Raw genomic sequence first — 21,935 nt, forward strand, 5'->3', positions numbered from 1 at the left:
GATTTTATAAACTTTATTACTAGTGTTGATAGTGTTGAAAAAAGTTACTGACAACTTTCAGTATACATTTTAGATGGGGAGAATATCAGTAGTGTGCAGGGCCAAATAAAACAAGTCATCCATCAAACTGCAAAAACCCTGTGTCCTCATCTTTTACCCTTTTGACAGTGTTTTCTTCCTTTCCCAGTTTATTTTGATCTTGCAGAGTAACTCCTGTACTCAGCTGTGGAATTTTACTCTTCCCCTGGAAAAAGCCAGCATTGATCTAGCAGGCATCGGGGTCCAGGATGACCCTCCTGTAGATGTATGTGCATCTCCCATGCATGGCAGAGGAGGCTCTAACCTGGTAAGTGCTGGCTGTGTGCTCTACGCCTCTTCATGCTTTCAAGCAAAGGCAAAAGCAGTTCCTTCATAATCCAGATCTGAAGCTCGTGGAGCAAGAAAGTGGGCACAGAGGGTGAGCCATGAACTCCACATTGGTGACATCTAGAAGAACCACAGCATCTTTAAGGTAAATCATTCCCTTTCATGCTCGCATGCCGGTTTGTATCTGCACACGCTAATGTTGTCTTCATGGTGGTGCAAATAAAGAACACTTGGTGCATCAGCCAGTCGTTGCATTACTGCTCCTCTGAGCTGGTGGTGTGATTATCGGCGAAGTTCAAAGTATAATTCTTTCAAAGGTCAGTGGCCTAGATCAGATGTCTGCCTTGCCAGTTTTTCATATTGACACTCTTCTAGATAAGACAGAAGACGCCCCTGAACTTTGAAGTCTGGTGAAAAACATGTGCCAGGCAGGGGACAATACAATTTGTGTCATCTGTTTTGGTCTCTGGGATAAGATAGCCAGGCTGTAGTCAGAAAGAGTTAAGACCACTTTCTGAAATATTGTCTTATCAATATACTAAGCAAGTTATTTTGCCTACAAGTAACTAATGTCTTTCCAGGTGATTGAGTGTTTTGCTTGTGATTTTCTGATTTGCAGAGAGCAGTCCTTATCCATAGTAGTAAGACAGTGATTTAAGTTGTGGATGGAGTACTTGATCATGATACTGTGAGTTTAGGTCCTTGTCTGAGGGCTGGATCAGAGCCTGTATGAGTCTGTATTTACTACATCTGTAGCAACTCTGTCAGCTTGTTGTATGGAAAGGGTACTGAAGAGCACTGGATTTGATGGAAAGCATAAAACAGGATCCAGGAGCAAAGTTGAAGAAAGTAATCTGACTTGATAGCTGCTGCAATTGATCTAATATCATCTGCATATTGGCTCTCTACAAAAGGAGTTTTCATTGTAGAATATGATACATGTTGAAAGTGAGTCCTACCCAAAATCATTTTATCTAGCCTCACTTAAACGGTTGACAAAGCAATCCAAAGGGTAGTTCAGCAGATGTAGTTTGAGCTCAGCATCTATTGATTGGAGGCACACAGGGAAAAAACTTCATATACTCTGCCACTTGTAGGATGAGCAAACAGTCAAGAAGAAATGTGATCACTAAGGAATATGGCAAAACCTGGGAAAGTAGACTGTTCAGTGCTGAACAAATGGATGGAGAGTGCACAAAGATTCCTAGCAGCATTTGTTGGAGATACAGAGTAAGACCACCCAGGTGAGCTGAAGAAGGTTAATACTTAAAGATAACATTCAGGGTAAAAGATTTTGGGTTGTTCTTTCAGTTTCTTAAGTCTCAGAGATCCATAATGATGTATGGGAATGTATTTTAGTAACTCTATATTTTATAAAAGGATTTTATTGTTTTTTATTTGTCCTCTGTAACTTTGTTTCCAGTATTTTAATGTCTATTTACATTCAGCTACAATCAACATGCATTCTTCCCCTTTAAAGATTATCTGGTTTAAGACAGGTCCTGGGTGACTTTGACAGGAGCAAGGCATATTGATTATCCACCATACTCACACTCACTCTTATACCTGGATGCTGTATGCATTGAGGCCAGGCATTTACCAAAGCAGCCTCAAGGCCACCTTAGACTGCCACCATGGTGGTCTGTTACCATTAAACTACACCATTAAAACCATTAAACTATACCATTAGACTGCCACCATGGCAGTCTAATGGATGTCAGCAAGTATTTCATGTACTGCTTTCTTTAGAGACAGTGACAGTCTGGTGATGCTCAGTTTCATAAGCTGCTATATTTGGAACTACTATCTTTAAATTCACTTCATACAGACAATCAACAAGCCAAATTCTTCCCAGCTTCACCAGCACTTGCTCTTAGCAGCAGAAATCACGATGAGAATATGAATTTTTGTCGAATTTGTACACAAATCCTAAATTTATCTGAGAGTCTCTTGCCTGGAATATTTTTCTTGCCAAGCCTTGAGGAATGGGTTGTGAGTTGGTATCATGAAAAGTGAAGTTTGGAGGATAACTCTTTCCTCTGAGGTGTTAATCAGTGGTCCTCTGACAAGGAGCAGGGAGTTGGAGGGAAGTTTCAATGACCAAGTGTCTTCAACCTGTCACAGGCTGTAAAGAGAGAAGCAAATCAAGTACTTGTGGATGCTATTCAATACTGAGGCACACGCAGCCCCTGAGGACATGAATATTCAAGGGATGTGATTTCACTGGCCCAGAGTTCATGCAAGCTCTCAGTGAGATCCACGCTTTGTATTTCATTCGTAATGCTTTGTATTTCAACCTGAATACTAACTTCAAGAATCAGAAGAAAGTGAAGAGAAGTTCACAGAAAAAATGATAATGAAAACAGTTTTGAGTAAAGCAACTTCATAGGAATTTTTAAGTGAAAAATGTATAGGGTTGGTATGACATTTTAAACTGCTGTTTTTACCCACACTTTACAAGTGCAAAAAAATTACAAATGCAATATTGTGTCTGTGTTTTTATATATCTGTATATGTGTACATACTTACATATGTACATCTATATGTATGTACATGTGTGCATATACACATATACAGTTACCAGTGTCACTGAAGAATCTGAAAACCCAGTATATGTTCCAGTGTATCAGGTGTATGAACTATGCAACATAATAGTTATGCATAAGCAGGGACAATTCCACTTGTTTTGTCATTTGTGGTGAATAATTTTTTAATAGATGCACTAATAGAGTGGCTAGTTGAGACACAAAATTTTCATTATGGTTTTCCATCTCCATTTTACATTACCCTGCCAAATAACTCAGTCTTCATTTCTCAAACCCATAGCAGTAATGCACAAGGGCCGTTACTCTAATAGTCCTTATTTTGCTATCCTAGGTATTTCTATTCCTTCTAAATGAAGTTTGCAGACCATGCTGACCAATTGTGTAAATGTAGGTTTTGCAGAGAAGTAATGGACCTTTCCCGTTGAACACCATTTGTACAAGTGAACTGAGAACAGATAATACGCAGATACACCTTACAGTGGGCAAAAATTGTCAGGTAGGATGATGATGTGCATCAAGCTATGCAGATGCAAAACTGTTTTGGCTACAGAAAGGGGTACCTCAGGTTTCCTTGGGAAAATGCCCTGCCATTCCTCCATGCTGTCACCTCCACAAGAATTGTTGACAAAGGCTGGATTGTCAATTAACACCATCTTTTATGCAGTACAACCTCCTGATAAGAAGGAGCTTTGATATCAGGCAGGGATGGGCTTTCAAGATTTTCATGAAGTGCACTTGGTAATGTGTGAACTGGACCATCTACAACGTATTCCCCTTGCCCCCTTCTGCAGGGTGGTGAAGAGAGAAGGGCAACTACACTGATCGTCTGAGCTTAGCAGCCTCCCTGGCTGAGCAATAGGACAGACAGAGAAAACAAATGGTTTCTGGAGTATCAGGGTTGCTCTGTGGGTGACCTGAGCTCAAAAGACAGGGAGAAGTTCTTTGCACACTTCCATAAATGCAAATAAGGGCAATCTATGCCTAAATAAGATATTCTCCCCACCCCCGCCCTGTATTTTTTAGGGAGAATATACAAAAAAACCCTGGCATATGGTAACTGTCATGCCTGAGCTTGAATTCTTGTTCCCTTTTGTACTTTGAAAGGTTTAAACCAGCTCTGCGCATTTTTCACTAGCAAATGACTCCTACAGCCCTGCTGTTCTGCCGCAATCCATCCGTTTCACGGGGTGCAGCACAAATGCATACATTTGTTCTTGTCATAAATCTACTGTGCAGTTTGCCTTCTTTCTGTGATGTTCTCCAGGAGACCTGTACGTTCACTTCTAGGTAATGATCTACAAGCATAACATAGCTTTGAGAGCCTGCTGAATCCACACTACAGTTTAATAGTATAATTGTTGATCAATGTTTTTCCACCATATGCAGCCCTACCTGCCTCTTTTTCCCCTAGCAGATGTAACTAATTATCAGCACACCTGTAAGCAGTGTTTCCTGGAAGAGCTACCATGTATTTCTGCTGTGATGAAGGAGTCAGACTGACGGATGATATGCATATGGATGTCACCTCCAGTATAAATACTGCAGGAAAAGTGAGTATGAAGTGCTAGGCTAAGTGAAGGGAAATGAAATGTAGAAATACTAATTGGGGAATATCTGGCAGAGAAACAGCACGGCAGAAAACAAGGTGTTGTTATAGAGAATTACAGATGAAATATGAGTCAGCAAGGTGATGCCAAAACCGGGAAATGGTATTCTGGGGTGTATTAACAAAAAAAGTCATATAAAACACATGGAGATAATTACTGTGCTCCGTTCCTCCTGTAGAAGCTTCTGTGGGAGGTGTGTGCCAGCTTAGGTCACCGCACTCTGAGGAGGCTGTAAGAGAGAACAGCAGAAAGAAGAGGTGCAGAAAATAGGACCTATGAATAGAGGTTGAAACAACTGGCTGTCTTTGGTCTAGAAGCAAGGAAATTCAAGTGAGATGTATGTCTTCTAACACAAAAAGGGCTATAAAGGCTGTAAAGAAGGGCTCGACAAAACTGTTGCTGTATAATTGTCATTTCTGCCAAGAGAAATGGCAAAATGAAATCAGTTTAATTTGTGACAATGGAGAATTCAGCTGAACAACCAACTTTGGGGTTTGTTTTTTTATTTTTGTTTTAGAAAGTGTATTGATTTGGACTGAAAATTAAAAGAACAATCCTAATACTAAAAGCAATGACAGCCTTCCTGTAGGAATAATGATGATAAAATGATAAAGCTCACTACTTTTAAGGTGGACTTCAAATCCACTCTCTTTTCCCCCACAGTGCTACATGACCTTTACAAAGAGCAAAAAAGAAGTGTTACTTAACCATTCTGAAAAGTTAAAGACTTACTAGAACAGGACCACTATAAGCACTCTTCAATCTTTTATTGTGAACTGTATCAGTACAAACTGGAGTACTGATTTTACAAAATCCATTTATCTTTCTCTTTAGATACGTATGTGTACAAATTCTCTTCTGAACTGTACGTGCAAATGCCACACAAATCTATGGGGAGCGTTTGTCCCACAGGCAATAAGGTAGAATATTATGCCCTTTTCTGAATTCTGTCGTGTATATTCTATCAAAATGCACATTCTACAGTTCTGTTGCAAACTGTATGTTGTCATCAGTACATTAAAACCATTTTCCTAATGCAGCCTTAGATTTCCATCCCTATAAAGCCCTTGGCTGCTTAATACAGACTTGCCCACATTTCATCAGGGATGTGAACAGTGAAATTTTACAGCCAAGCACTATTTCAGGACCTGCAGTAACAAAGTTACAAAGTATAGCATTATCCTCCCATCTTTCCTTTGCCCCTTTGGCTGTTGTTGCACTGTATTGCTGTCCCACAGTGTTTCAGCCAGAGAAAACTTTTAGGGAGCCAGGTTCCTGGCTCCTTTATAGCACAGTCCAGTATCTATACCACATGTGTGGCCTTCACCATTGCTGGCATGCTGTAAGGGAACCAAAGTCCAACTGGAAACCTTGGGAAGTTTCTCATAAAATAAACCAAGGATGTTTTCTTCTCCTAGATGTCTAACCTACTTGCTAGCAGCTGTATCTGAAAATGTTGTCTCTAGTTGGCCCATACTGCACGTATAAAAGACTATAGAAGCACTTAAAGGTGAGAGGTTGAGGCAAGAGCTTTGTATGCCACAGATTAAGACCCCGAAGGAAGGTGAAGGAATCTGTTGGTCTTTGCAATCTGCCCGTGGGAGGGTGCCCAGCTGGGAAGGGCATTGCTTCGCTCGTACTCCGCGCCCCACAGAGGAGGTACCATGGAAGGGTAAGTGTGATAGTGGTTGCATGATTGTTTTGAGATAATTTAAGTAATAGCTGCTGCTGAAAGAGGTGGTCGCTACCCACACCTCTGCTCCCTGCCATGCTTTCCCCGTGCCTCCTTGTGATGCCACCTGCATTCACGCACTCTGATGTGAGTGAGTTCAGGGGGCTGCTCTGTCTGAAAACCCAGCAAAAAGCAATAGTTTCCAGCCAGACCACTTTTTGCTCTCCCTCACACATTAGTGCAAGCACTGGTGCAAAGCTGGGAGCAGCAACATCTCCCAGGGTGCCAGGGAAGGGTGAGATCACACATTTCAGCTGCTGTCTGCACCTAGACTGGCTTAAAGATGCCATGAAAACGCAGCCTAATCTGTCTGCTGGTACGCCTCAGGTTATTTGGATGAACATGGCAGACATGCTTAAGGAAGCTTGAGCTCCTTCTGTTTCATCTGCAGAAAGAAAGTAGTCATGTCTCCTTTTGAGTGAACAAGGGTAGGCAGCACTTCTGTGCAGCCACCACATGGCTGCAGAGCCGGGACAACTCGCTGATATCTCAGAACGCAGCTCTGCTGGGTACCACTGCCATGCGCTTCAGGTGGACACATAGTTTATAAAATATATAATACATATAGAAATGTGTATGTATAAAAATGGAAAATACTCTTATGATTTACCTTCCTAATTAACTTGTTCTACTTTACTGGATAAATTCATAATATGTTTTCTAGTTTCAGGGGGAGGGGATTTCTAGAGGCAAATGGTTCTCTCTGATTTATTTCTGTCTTTGTTCTCACATTTTGGTGATATAAAAGGGAAGAAAGGAAATTACAAACTGAATGGCCTCATGAAATTATAAATTATAAATGAGAAATCTGATCTGAAGTATGTGACAGGACATCTTGCCAAGCTGCTTTCTCAATCTTTTACTTTTTTATAAATAACATCTCCTTTCTTAGGCAAGAAAACAGAAGTAATGCTACACAACTCATCATTTTATGAAATGGCTGAGTACCTTTTTAAGTTCCAGTGGAACATTAAGTAGTGTGGTAGGTGAATTCCTAGTTCTGCTCTAACATATTTTCTTCCTTTTTTGTCTTCTTAAGTTGTACAGGAAGCCTTTAAACCACCATGACTAATAAGGAATTTTCTAAAGAAAATTGCTCTTGGCCTGTTATTCTTTGTAAATAGGTGTAGTATTCTGCTTAGTCTGGTATGAATGCTTGCTTTTTGGCATTGCTACAGAGTCTGTTGTGATCAGAGGTGAGCAGCCTGCTGTAAACTCAGCTCTGGCCTGCAGGCAACTTTGCAGATTTCTATGTCGCTTGTTCCTTCCCTGTGTTTCTACAGTAACATAGGGTGAGACTTCTTCCACCTGACTGCAGGTAAAATAAGTCAGCCTCCAGTCGTCCTCCTTTCCCCAAACCAAAGCTTCCTCAAGTAACTGAAAATGGATGCTTGTTTTCAAAGGTGTGGCTTCAAGCTAAAGCCAGGTTGCATGCTTGGGCTTTGAGAATTATTGCACGCTTCTTGATGAGGGGGTGGAAACTTCTCTTTGATGGAAGTGTATATATCTCTAAATATAATATAGGTACTAGCAAAGCTGATTTTGAAACTTCCATTGAAATAAGCAAAAGGCAAATGCCATTTACATACAACAAAACAAATGTATTGCTCCAGGACCAAACTCTGCTCTCACTTGCACAGGGAAGATAGATGTAGTGTTGTAACTACCTGAATGCAATGAGTAGTATCTGCATAATGCATTTATCTGGAAAATACACTTTTAATTTTAAAAGCGAAATGCCAGCCTGTTCTGTGTAATCAGGTTCTGTTCCTTAGATTTCACCTATCCTGAATTTTGAGGTTTGTGTATGCATGCACAAATTCCAAATACAATTCAGTCAAAAGTGCTGAATGTTACCTCTTCGGGGTGAATGTCACATCTTTTCAGTCAGTAACAAAATACCTACTTGATGTTTTTCCTCAGACTTGGAAAATATCAGGTAAGCACAAAGAGTATCCTTTCTTTCCTACCAGTTGTTACTTCTCCCATCTCCACTGTCGTACACACAGTGTGAAGGTTAAAATCGTGTTGAAGTAGGGATTTCCAAAAGCACAAGATTATGTAAGTCAGCCTACAGAAAATGGATATCTGACTTCATTGTGTCACAGAAATGCCAGCTGAAGGCATCTCTGGAAGCCCTCTCGAAGCAGAACTATTGCCTGCCTGGCCAAGTCCTTAAAACCTCCAAGGACAGAGGTCCCACCATGCCTCTATATTTTCCTTAATGCCCAACCCAAACCTATGTGGCGATTGCCTCTTATTACGTTGGCTGTAACTACCAAGAAGAGTTTGGCTCCATCATCTTCATAACTGCCCTTCAAATAGTTGTAGGCTGCTGTTCCTTTTGTTCCTTTAAAATCTCTTTGTAACTATGAGGGAAAGCTATGACTCTTTCTTATCTGCACTAGAGCTGCATTAGCTCTGTGTGTGTGCCAGCACCTAACACAACTGCAGTTTGGGTAAACTGGTAAATTAAATACTATCCTGGACTTCGAATAACTTGGCACAGAGAACTGCCTGTATTCAGGAGGTTTGGGACTGATTGTTTGCACACCTTCCACAGCATGCTAACTACTAAAGAAACAAATACAGACATAAAATCCCTGATCTCAAGTACTCGCTAATTTGGAGACAGATTCTGTTTTGTTTTGGCAGATGACCAAGCGTGAGCAGTACTGGAAGATTGCCCTGCACCCTACTTGCACAAATTGAGCTTGTTCAGCTCTAAATAAGACTATGATCCAGCCTTTGCAAAAAGTTTTGAGCAGAAGAGCTGGATCCTTGCCTCGGTTCCTTTGACTCTACCTCAGGAGCCTGAGCTCAGTGTTCGAAAGTTCGTCAGAGTCTTTTCATAGGCCATAGAGTGGACTTTAGATCCAGAGAAGAATGCTTATTTTCTTAGAGGGTAGTCCAATAACTTAATATTGGGGCTTTTGAAAACTTTGGGGAAACTATGATCATATTCAAATCCACAAAAAAGAAACAATTGAGCATCACCCCAGAGCTAGAAATTAATTTACAGCAAATAGGTAGTATACAAAAAAGAATGCCAGTTGGACAGAGTAGCATGTTATATGACAGAATAATAAATTTAACACATTACATGACACAGTTTGTTTAGAACTGGATTTTTGGAAAAATATTTTTCCACCTGCCTTGCAACTGCTTTTCTAAGGGGAGGACAAGGATTGTGCAGATGCTGTAGGTGTGGGGATCATATGTTGCAGGTTGTTTTCATTTTGTTAACCTTCAGTTCTATTCAAATAGAGGAGTTTTTGCAAACATTTAAATCCAGATGAATAAGGAGGTCTAAATGTTTGGCAGTTTAAGCTCTGAACCTACAGAATCTAAACTGCATTTATTGCAGGATCAATGCCTCGAGCAGGACCTCGCTGGAGCTCTGTGTTTCACTGTAAAAGTTTTGAGCAGATTTCATTGTCACCACAAAGCTCTAATCTTCCTGCTTTTTATTTTATGAGAAATCAGTTGTGACTTCCTTTAAAAAAATCTGACAGATTGTTTTTTATAGCTAGAGAAGCAGACTGTCTTCTTTGCCTTGAGGTTGTGAAGACAGAATAATTTTACACTATCTAGATTACAAAAGAAAAATGAAAATTGCTTCTTCTAGCTCTTCTCTTTGTAAACCCATCTGAAGGAATATTTTCCTTTCATTCTCAGTAATACACACACACATATATATTTATATATACAGTTAAAAGTTAAAATCATCTTACCCTGTCAGTTTTCTTTGTTCAGCTTTCATATCTTTCATATTAACAACAAACCTTTATCTGCCTGTACAGTGCTTTGTTATTATAGGGTTTTTTTCTAACAAACCGTGGCCCTATCAGGTTCAGGGAACATTTCTTGTTATGACTATGCTTTGTGCTTTGTTTTGTTTAGAAACTCGCCTACATTCCATGCAACAAAAATTTTCTTTGCAAACAAATTAAAAATGTCCAACATAACACAAATTTACATCTGTATCAGAAATGACACCTTTATTCTCTCTGGCTTTTGGAATCCTGAGAGAAACAAAAAGTGTCTGATTCAGATATAAAAATTAAACAAGTCCCCAAATTCATATTTAGAGTTTCCACATTTATATTAGAATATATGTGTTTATCATGAGACCTGTACTCAGTTCACTAAAATAAGTTTTATTTCCTGATCAAGGGATTTCTTCTGATATTTTATTCTGAATGTATAGCCCTTCAAATCATATTTCTGTTAATTTGCAGTAACAATTGTAGGATTAGACTTCCAGGCAACTGTATTGTAGAATCTTTATGAATAGAGAATATAATTAACTCATTTATAAGCAAAAATCAGGAAAAAGAAAAAACCTCACTGAGACAAGAAAAAAGGAGCAGTTATTCCATCTCCTCTCCTTTTTTTAGATTAGGCTTGTGCTCTTAAGGATCCTGTGCTGCTTCTCATAAAAACAGAATTTGATTTAACTGGCCAAATTCCAACTGCAATTTGCCTAAGTAATCGATTCTTGCATTCTTAATTGGAAAAAGCATTCCTGAGTTTCCAGTCTTGCCTAATTTACTTTGTTAGTGTCCTTAATTCAGTATAAACCAGGGACATCCTTCACCAAGAGGTGATTGATCTTTGAAGGTAGATGCTGACACACGCATACTAAGCATCTGAGCGTGTCACATATAGCTTGCAATGTAATACCACAGTTATTGCTTCTCAATATCCAGCACACCTAGCAAAGTAATGCTCCCCTCCTATCTCTAGATGCAATCAGTTCTGTGGAAATCATCCTAAGCAAAATCCTGCTTTCTGTACCTCAGACATGCATGCAAATGAGAGATGAGTTAAACCCTCTGTTTCTACATCAGGAGCAGCAGGGAATTGCGGGGGCCGGCTGGGTTATCCAGAGCCCTCCCATCTCTTTGTCCAGCGCTGCGGAACTTGGATCTTCTGAGGAGGAGAGACAGATAGCAGCCGAGTGCTCGGTACTGCAGAGTTAGCTTTCTGGTATCCTCTTAATCAGCGGCGCAGCAAGCTCTGCCGATGTGTCGTGTATCTCTTCTTCTTCTCCTTTCAGTCTTTCTGAGAGCCAGGCACGGAAATAATAGAATCTGCACTTGTTAGGCTTACCAGCTTGCTGACCCAAAAAGTGAAATTCTCTTGTGATTTGTTAAATTCAACCAATCTACTTGAAAGTTGGTGCTACCAATTACTCCTGTAGCTCTCTTTCCTCTACTTATGAGGTTTGATACTCCTGTGCATGTGAAATGCACAAGTGTCAGCAGACATTGTGTTTGAGTTATATAGTGTGATAGTCCAATATGGAAATACGATTTTAGAAATTGCAGTTATTCATTTGGAAATATGATTTTAAAATGTACAAAGTTCCTAGTTAGGCAGCTAGTCATGGGAAATGTGACAGGAGAGCAGAATGCAGAGACCTAGCTGGCTGCTGCTGCTCTTTGGCTAATTCAGGGGAACTCTGAGGCAATATAGATTTTTACAGGTCATTTCTGAGTAGTGAGGGTACACAGCTGAGAAAGTATCTGGGTTTTAATGAAAGCTTAGCCACTGATTTGTATTTTGAGTTCAGGAAAGGCAGTTAACCTATCTGTGCATCAGTTCTTTTTCAATGAAGTTGGGGTGAATATGCAATTCTTCTTTCAAAAACATACAGAGAGTTGGTGTATAATACTTTTTGGCTGTATTTCCATGGCAGCTGATCAGACCCAAGGTCCTTTTTTTCAGACTTGGTGCTTGCAGGGAATGCAAGTGCAATACCAGGGCAGCACTGGGGCTGCAGCGTAGATGTGTCCTTTCAGATCCCTGAAATGAGAGGTGCTGCAGTACTAAATAGTGTTAATCTCTCAGGTGAATCACTCTTTCTCCTCTTCACGCATTGCTGTTTTATGAATCACGTGCTACTGCGGGATAATACTGTAGTACCCTTCCTTCCAGTTCCCCCCGCTCCGTTTTGGTGTCCCCACTTTAACATGTTTTATTGTCGCTGTAAAGAGAGTAACACTGACCTTTTCTATTCTGCTCTGCCTTCTTTGTCTCCTCCTCAGTTCATTTACTTTAGCAATAAAATGATATGACTCAAGACAAGAGTTATTTACATGTGTTTGAAGGCAGTTTGACAAGGCTTGGGTAAATATAGATCTGGAGAAGTACCCTACGCAGATTCATAAGTAACTGCTTTACAGGCTTCAAAATCTGACCCATTCTTTCAAAACTGGATATTTTCCATGGGGTAATTTGGTCTGACTGTCAGTAAGAATCAAAAAAAGTGCTTTCATTTTGACCTGTTGCTTGAGGTTATTACGTGTCAGATGTGATAAAGTCATGGTACACTGTGTTCTCCGGGAGGTGATAAGTTGCATAACAGAATCTGCATTTATTTAACACCAAGTTCAAAGAAATAATGTATTAATACAATGCTAATTTTGAGAAATTGGTAGAGCCATGATACCTTTGTGGGCTTTTCTTCTGAACATATCTTACTTTTTTTTTTCTTAGGAGTCTCATCCAAGTGGATTTTCGATAAATGCAACCTGTACCTGGATTTTTTTCATCTGCCACAAGCAAGATTTTGTAGGCAAGGTGCTGAAATCAGGAGGGCACTCGGTGTGTGCTGGTAGCCATGGGAGCACGGGCAGTAAGGAGAAAGGCAGCAGAAAGCAGCTGACTGGGAAGAGCTGGAGGAGACTACACTGGCGTGACATGTACTGGAGCCTCCTGGGGAAGGTGGACCCAAGGAGGAGGCAGGCGTAAGGCATGCGATAAATGGAGAACTCCAAGTTTGGAGGAGCTTGATCTTAGCGGAAAGGAGGTAGGTCGGTAGCATGGTGTGGGGAGTGAGGGATTGTAGCATGTGTTTGTGAGAAAAGGCAGGAAAGGAGGAGGCTTGCAATAACAGATTGGGGTGTGCGGACTTGCAGCAAAGGAGTGAGGACTTGTTACTTGGGAGAAGGAGTACTCTAAGGGACAGGGATGTGATGGGAGGAGTGGGGAGCACAGCATACTGCAGATCAAAAGTCTTAAGGGTTACTTAAGGGCAGTCTGTGTCCTTACCACCTTGTAAAGCAGGCACAGGCATGGAAGCACAGACGTGAACAGCGTTGTTCCCCACCCATCCCTTCTAGTGCTGCTACAGGGATGTTCTCCTCTCTCCCCTGCTCCACATTTTTACTTTTTGGAAATGTGGTAGCTCAAAATAAGTACCTTAAACTCACGTAATCCAAAACACTGGGGTAAATGTTTTTTACCTGACAAATGTTACCTGACATATCCTGTATATTGAATGGTGAACAAAAAATCAACACACAAATGTTTACTTTCAACAATCATAGTGTTTTATTGGCTGTATGTAGGAAACTTCCCTTGCTCTCATTAATTCATTGCATCTGTTTTTCACTCTGATGACGAACACACACAGATATAGCAGCCTTCCAGTACTTAAAGGGGGCCTACATGAAAGATGGGGAGGGACCCTTTATTAGGGAGTGTACTGATAGGACAAGGGGTAACGGTTTTAAACTGAAAGAGGGTATATTTACATTAGATATAAGGAAGAAATTCTTCAGTATGAGGATAGTGAGGCACTGGAAGAGGTTGCCCAGAGAGGTTGTGGATGCCCCATCCCTGGCAGTGTTCAAGGCCAGGTTGGATGGGGCTTGGAGCAACCTGCTGTAGTGGAAGGTGTCCCTGCCCATGGCAGGGGACTTGGAACCAGGTGATCTTTAATGTCCCTTCCAACCCAAACCATTGTATGATTCTATGACTACACGAATATCTGTGTAATGTATTCTGACAAACTTTTCCCATATGAAGAATTGCTACAATGTGAATTTATCACTGGAATGCATATAAAATACTATCAGTCAGATGTTTATCTCAGTAATAGCACTGTATTTTGTTAGCAATGCTCCATAACTACACTGCTATAACTGAAATTACAACCTGGTTCAGAAACAGGAATAGAACCATTATATACATGAAAGGCTGAAAAAATATCTCAATATATGTTCTTAATCCTCTCATGTGCTCAACTCTAAACACTTAATTAATGCTAGCTTTGGTATTTACTTTCTTTGACTTACAAAAAGGGGGAGAAGAGAAAAGAATACAACTATATTTCTTGAAAGAAACCTGAATAAAACTGAAGTGCTTCGGGTCAGCTTTGCAGCTTGTGAAAAATCAATGTTGCTTCAATTACTCCATTGACTTCAATGTACTGATGTTGATTTACAGTAGTGGGGAGCTACACGATGATTAATAATAAGAATACCTTGGACTTTGATAGTGCTTTCTATCTTGAGATTCCTAATTGCTTGTCAAACTCTGTCTCTACCTTATAGTTTGTGAAGATGAAGTATTGTATTCAGGACCTAATAAACACTTTTAATTCAAGACAATTACTGATCTATTCAGATGAATGTCTTATTAAGAAGTCTTATTTAATTTTCTTATTTTTATGTACATGATACAAGCAAGAGAAATGCCTGGAGGCAGTTGAAACTGTCGTTTGTGAACAGTCCTTTTTAGCAGTGTAAAACCTCTTTGAAACTCAAATGCAGCCTTCCATCCTGCTGTCGTGTTGCAGACAAGGTGAGTAACTGTCTTAAATCTAAAATCTTGGCAAGATACTATACAATCAACCCTTGAGATGATCCAGGTTACTTATCTACTGCTCACTCTGTGTTCCCTTCAGTTTGCTGCATAATCCACAGATGCGGTTGAGCCGTTTCTTTCCTAAGCAGAATTTTTTCTTGGCCCCATCAAGCTTTTCTTAATTCTTTTTGGGGGGGCTCTATATCACTTTATTCATTCCATAGTGATTTTTTTGCATGAACTATAATGCATTGCAGACTCCAGTTCAACTTTTCATGGCTATTCTAAGGAAAGAGGGTATAAGGATGATCCTCTGTAAGGCCTGTGTAGGGATCATAGATAATTAACAGTTGTTATGATCGGTGTACAAAATCCTCCAGCTAACAAGCACTAAAGCTTCCAAAGCATGCCCTATGGAAAGCAGGGGCTGGCCAGGATTCTTGCCTGGTGATGTCTTGCAGCTGATCGGCACAGTCTGTCCTTGCTACTGGTTGGACCTGGGGGCATGGAGTTGCAGCACGCCATATTCGGTATAATATATTTTCCTCTAATATGTAATTTCCTAGGTTGTTATATTCTTTTAATTAACATAATGAAGTTTTACTTAGCGCTGCTTTACTTAATTCTGGTGAAGGGACCAAAGCCACTGTGGCCTATAAATACCACTGAAGATAAAATACTTGTTTGTCCTTCAGATCTGCTTTCTCGTTATCAGCACTCTGTTCTTTCACATTGAGGTGTTTCCACCTCCAGACATAGCCCATATTAATATTATTTAGGGCCATGCTAGCATAAAATACTGATGAATCTGCTAGCTAACAAACAGCAACAAGCCACATTATATCAATGTAGATGAAGAACTCAGAATCTGTTTCAAAATGATTCCACCAGTAAAGCACTCTGCACTCTTCAGGAGTAGAAACAGTGATAAGCTTTACTCAAAACTTTATCAAAGTCCCAAATATGGGACTCTGATACTGTGTTGTACATTTTTGTAGGTATCCATGATTCAAGAACAAGTTTCTATTTTAAACAGATGATTTGACAGGTTAGCAATACCCATTTAAAATACCTCCTGTTCTTAGACTGATGCTGACACATTTCAATACACAATGAAAACAGTTCTTGTTATAGAGTACTCAGTCATACCTATTGTGCAAATATGAAAAGTGGAAGCAGTATCTCCCATCTGTTGAAGCACCTAAAGCATTAGGAGACTGATCCATGCTGAAGATGCCTAAATATTTTAGTACTTTAAATAACAAAGAACAACAGTATCAGGTACTTTTAAATCTGTAGGTTGTACTGCATGTCAGATTCCTAGCAAATTATTCAAATTTGAAAAATCATAAAAGATTCACTGAAATGCTAACTAAAAATGTTTAGAATACAATCTTATTTTCTTCAATAAACGGTCTGCAAGATGTAAGCACAAAACTCCACACTCAAAATCCCTCACTCCCTGTTCAGTAAGTGTTTGCCATGAGTATGAATGATGCAAATCTTCAAAAGTTGTAATTGCACACGTAATGCTAGAGTAAATAGGTGTTACTTCAACATCTTTTAGAGCACAGAAAATAATTTAATGGAACTCTACATAACTTTCAATAAAATTACATCCTGTTTTATTACCCCTGTTTACAATTTGTTTCTTAACATTGGAACATTTTTGTCTTGTTTTGTAAATTAGTCTTCATGGATTAGCACAGCCATCTGGCTAAAGTGCTTTAGGAATCTGCTTTGCAGAGTTCACCCTACGATACTGTTTCTCTTTGATTATGGTTATCAGTTATGGCTGAATGTAGACTAATGCCATCAGAAACTGCCATGCCAGGGTTGGAACAGGCTTCAAAGGCTATGACTTTTATGTTCTGGACCTTTCTTTAGATTTGCTCTGAAGAATATATTTGGATTTATAACACCAATGTTTTGGAAAAGCACTGCTTCTGAATAACTGTGTGTTTTAAGAAGCTGGGACATGAGCCAGCTGCAAGTGGACACTGAGATTATTCAGAGACTTATGGCAGACAGTGCTGATCAGCCCGAGTCAGATGCTGAATGAAGCAGGGCTCTGTCAGATATTTGGCTCTGAATGATTTTTTAACTACAGGATGTGATACCAGGAGTAGTGGTACAAATGAAGAAAATAACCTCAGTAAAGGGATGGAGCAGTTAAAAGCTCTGCAGGAGAGGTACAGTGCAGAGGACAACTGGGGAAGGTTAAATCAGTGGATGCCAGCAAAAACAGGATGATTGGTCAGAAGGTAGCTTTATTTTGGGTAACAGTATTGCACGATTCTAATAGTTTCCAGTTAGCTCAAGCAGAAAAAGCTAACTATAAAACTTTATAGAAATGTAATGTTATAGCATCTAGAAATAAAACACATGAAAAATACATTATTGAGCATTTAGGAGTAGACTGCCTAAATTTAGTCTCATAAACTAGGTAGCTAAATTAGAAGGATAGTCTTCATAGATTATTAATGAAAAGAGAGAGGAAGGGAAGGGCTGGGAGTGGGATGCTCCTTAAAGAGTAATTCAGAGCCCAGTTTAAATGCTGCAGTTGTCCTCATAAGGAATTCCTCTCTCTCTTTACTGACTGTAGAGGAAGCTGTAGGACACGAGCCTTCTAACCTAATTATCTAAAGTAAGGTATGTAAATATCCACCAAAGAGTACAGAAAGACTTTAGAAAAATGGAGTCTACAATCAAATGGAGAAGAGACAAACTGATAATTTGGGGAGGCAATTCAGGACCTAATAAAAGACCAAATTATAGTGCAGACATGGAAAGAAAATCTGAGAGCGTGCATGACAGCACAAGTGCAACAGGCAGGCTAGAATTAGTCCATGACAAAATAACCGGAATTTGCTAACAAGAAATTATTTTGTCCAAACAACAGTTGTAGAGAATAGACAATTCTCAGATGATGCAGTTCTGATAAAAGAACCTTGAGGCAGGAAGACATGTGGAGGTCAAAGTAAGCCTGCAAAAAACCAGCACATGCTGTGGTAAACAACACAAGCTAAGCTTGGCTTGTTAGTCATAACATAAGATGGAGGAACTTCAGTGAACTATATCACTTTGCAAGAATTTACAAGTACTAGCAGAGCGTGCTGGTGTACATACAGCAAAACAGAATGGCAACAGCACCTTTAGTTCAGAAAAAAATTGCCTTCATAGCAAAAGCTAATACTTACAGTAGACGATGGAGACCTGACACTAAACGGGATACTTCTTTGTCCATTTTAATTGGACAAAGATGTACAAGACGGTATAGTGCCCAAAAAAGTAATGGAGCACTGAAGGAAAGACTAACAGCAGCTAAAGAAACCACTTTAAGCCCCTACCTCTGTCTTCATGAAGCATGTAATTTGCAATAGTATTACATTTAAAGTACCCATTACTGACTTTAAAATTATAGCAAGTTCTTGCTCTCATCAAGAGACTGATCTCAGTTGAAGTTCAGGAGAACAGAACAACTGATGAAGAGTTTAAGGATATCTTCCAAGGCAACAGGAAGCTCTTTGCAGAGCAGAGCTGAAAGGGTCATGCTGGATCAGTCTGCAACCACAGCAAAAGGCATGGTAAAGCATATGCTAAAATAAAATTTGAAATGCTTTTTCCTCAGGGAGTGATGGGACAAATAGAGGGAATAGCTTTTCACATTTAAGGAAGAGATGAAACACTTCACTGAAGTAATGCTTCACATAGCAAGAATAAGTAAACATATAAAAGGGGAATACTTTCTACTGGTCACACAGGAAGAAATTCTAGCCAAATATTTTTCTCTTCTTTTTGTATCTGCAGGATTCTGTTGGATTCTGTTAGCAAAACAGAGTGCATATTAGCATACACTTAAATACCTGTTTTATAAGATATTCGCCACACACTGCCACATTTGTTTTGCTTGGCATGAGGTGTTTCACCACAAAGTGCTGCAGATTGTTTTTGATGTAGAGTAGGAAAGTTTGCATAGAGGTTGGCTTTGATCTAAGAGAAACCATCTGAAAAGACTCACCTGAAAACCGGGGTAGCAACATGATTACTAGGCCAAAGCTGAACAAACACAAATGTCAATACATGATAATAGAACTAGCATGCTAGAATTAGCAAATGCCACGATGTATATAGAAATTCCCTGAGGTATTGGTCTTCAGTAATTCCTTCCAACAGAGAAGGGGTGCAAGTAATCATCGGAAAAGCAATTGCTGTAGAAAAACTCGTGCCTAACCTAGTTTGCCTGCACAAGCAATCTGATAGTAGTGCTCTGCCAGGCAGCCAGTACTGCAAGATGCCTGAACAGAAAATTTAAGGGAATTTATGACACTGAAGGGTAATTACAGAGTCTGTCCTATGGGAAATGGCCATGGATAGTTCAAGGTTACCAAGACACTCCATTTACAATCGTATAGCCAAATCCAGAGGCTGCTAACTTATACCTCACTAGCAAAAACTGATGGACATGGATAAACAAGTAGACACGAAGACTGTGGCCTCAGTTCCTGGATTAACCCCCCACCCCGAAATGAAACAGAACACTGAGCCGGGTTTCCTAAGTAAATATGGTACGTGTATCGCGCTTTCTGCTGATTCCTAATCCAGCAACTTCTGAAACTGTTGACCAGTCTCGGCTAAGTCTGACAGAGAGGCAGTTGTCTCAAAGATATCAAGTTATTATATAAGTTTTGCGAAACTGGGTACTTGTGTGGAGAAGAGAGATGGTATCAGTCTCTTCACTGAGGCAAGATTGCAGCATGAACTCAGCCTTTATTAGACACCAGAGAAACCACATGAGAGGGACATTATGAATGTTCCAGTCAAAGGAAAAGCCTCAGTGAGAGGCAGCAGGTTATTAAGCAGTTGGGAATCCAACCACAAGACAAATCCATAGGCTTCATTAGTTTTGATGCTCATGGAAATAGTTGTTACTTACGGGATGCCAGCACTCACTGAAACTGCCCATTAACGACTTCCTGCCATAGCCAGAAGCAGCTTCATAAACAGATCATTTTTTCCACCTACCAAAATATGATTTGCAAACTGAATACAAAACTTGGAGTGGTTTGATGTGAAAAAAAAAACCCAAACCAACAAACACAACCTTTCCGAACATCTGATAAAGGGATAGCAGAACAAGATCAAGGGCCATGTTACCTACATGCTAACAGCTTAAAAAGGGAACTGGGTTCTTACAAAACGTAGGTTTTGACTCACAGAGTTCCTGCTGAGAATGAGTTCCCACAACAGTAATTAAGACTAAGGCACAGGACACCATATTTCCAGTCGCCAGTTAATTGGAAGGCCTCAGTAATAAGAGACATATTTAAAGGCACCAGGTTGGTGATTTGGAAGACACTACAGAGAAAAGAAAAAACTTCTAAAAACTATCTGGAGGTCATTTAGGGATTTAAAAATCTATGGGAAGAGACAGATGGTTTTATACTGGCCTTAAATGAACGTTGACATTAAAGTAGTTAGAGCTCTCTGAAAAATACAGAGCAAGTCAAGTGAAAGAGCCCATGTTGATGGCACATGAAAAATAGGTTTCCTCAAGCAAGAGATACGGTCCTGTGCTCTTTCATAGGCATGTCACTCTTCTTTCCTTGTGGTTTGGTTTTGTTTTCTTCTCAGTCTAAAATAGTAATTAATATAAAGAGTATATGATCCTCTTTGTAAATGGAATTTCTGAATCTCTAAGACCTTCTGCAGAGAGGCAGGTGGCATTTTCTGTGCTGCAAGTTCGTTGTGCATGTACTATTTTGTAGCCACACTTCTTTCTTTTCTTTAAACTTTTGTGAGAGCTGTCAGGTGCAAACATAATATTTTAGCCAAGAGAGTCTTCAAAGAGATGCTGTCTAATGGATGTTGAACTGAGGTTTTGGAAATTGCAAAGAATTGTCAGTTCTCAAGCACTTTTTTTCTGGTTACAAGAATTGATATAGAGCTAGAAGAGTGAGTGGAATCATAAAGCAGACATTTTCTTTTTAACTTTGGCCTACACAATAATGATGGGTTTACAATGGACAGGCTCTGACTTTAATGACTTGCACATGACTCAGACTACAACAAAACACATTGGAATTCTTTCAGAGCAATACAGATTTCTCACAAAAACCGCAGATGCAAACATAGTCTATGGAAATTATTGTTTTTCTTGCTAAGCTGTAGAACATACAAAGTAGCGTCTGAGAATATGGATAACTTATCTGACTTCTACTTTTGTAGTATATATTTTATAGAAAACTCTACAATTTGCTTTTTGGTCTCTTCCCAGCTATGGTCAACTGTAAATCAACCATAATTTCAAGATACTTGATACATACAGGAATACCCATTTCTGCATATCCATTTTGCCTTTTGAGAAATGTGAATATTTTTTGCTTTGTAAAGTTAAAAGCACAATTCTGGCCCACTTTTTCTTGAATTTTACCTTAATCTCTGACCAATCTTACATGCTTTCACTTGTGGCATTAGAGGCTATTAAGATATTTTGCCATCTACAAATAGGCATTCTCAAAAACTTGTCAAGCATGAAATCAAATTCGAAAGAAGGCAAATGCAGAAAAAATGAAATAATTGAAAAGTCTTTTTTATGTTTTGATGATCCTGACTCAAGAGATTATGTTCTCTGTAAATATTGCATTAATTTATGTATTTTGTGGTTAATGTACAGAGCTCTCCCAGAATAGTCTCCAGGTATCTTTTTCGTACTGTTTTCTTCATATTTTCCATTTTATCCCCTTTCTTCCTCCAGCCTTTCACGAGGAAAGAAAATCAAATTCTAATTCTCTTCTTTCATTATCAAGGACATAACTTTTTCATTACATTTCTTTCTATTCCTAAACTTGTATATATTATTTTGTTTGTTGGTTTTGTCTTCTTTGCACTGCCTTGGTTTCATAGATCCTTAGCTTACTAGTGACTCCTCAAACTAGTTTCCCAAATTGCACCAGGCAAACAAGCTGTTTCTCCTCCTTCAAATGCACCTCCCCAAATCCTTGCTGTTTTTTCCTCTTCACTAATGTTCTCTTCATGCTCCACAGTAGATTCATCCCTGTACTGTTGAACCACTGCAGTGCCCAT

The 21,935-nt window shown here is 39.5% G+C and overlaps 1 long non-coding RNA gene across 1 annotated transcript; it reads left to right on the forward strand.

The window, feature by feature from the left end:
• The first annotated feature begins 433 nt into the window (after positions 1-433).
• LOC128152617 (uncharacterized) lies at positions 434-15,032 on the forward strand. The gene is made up of 3 exons (XR_008238720.1): positions 434-511; positions 4,327-4,462; positions 12,756-15,032. It is a non-coding gene; the product is annotated as an uncharacterized LOC128152617 (long non-coding RNA).
• The last annotated feature ends 6,903 nt before the right edge of the window (positions 15,033-21,935 follow it).

Source organism: Harpia harpyja, chromosome 1 (genome assembly GCF_026419915.1).
Source record: "Harpia harpyja isolate bHarHar1 chromosome 1, bHarHar1 primary haplotype, whole genome shotgun sequence".
Classification (NCBI taxonomy): Eukaryota; Metazoa; Chordata; class Aves; order Accipitriformes; family Accipitridae; genus Harpia; species Harpia harpyja.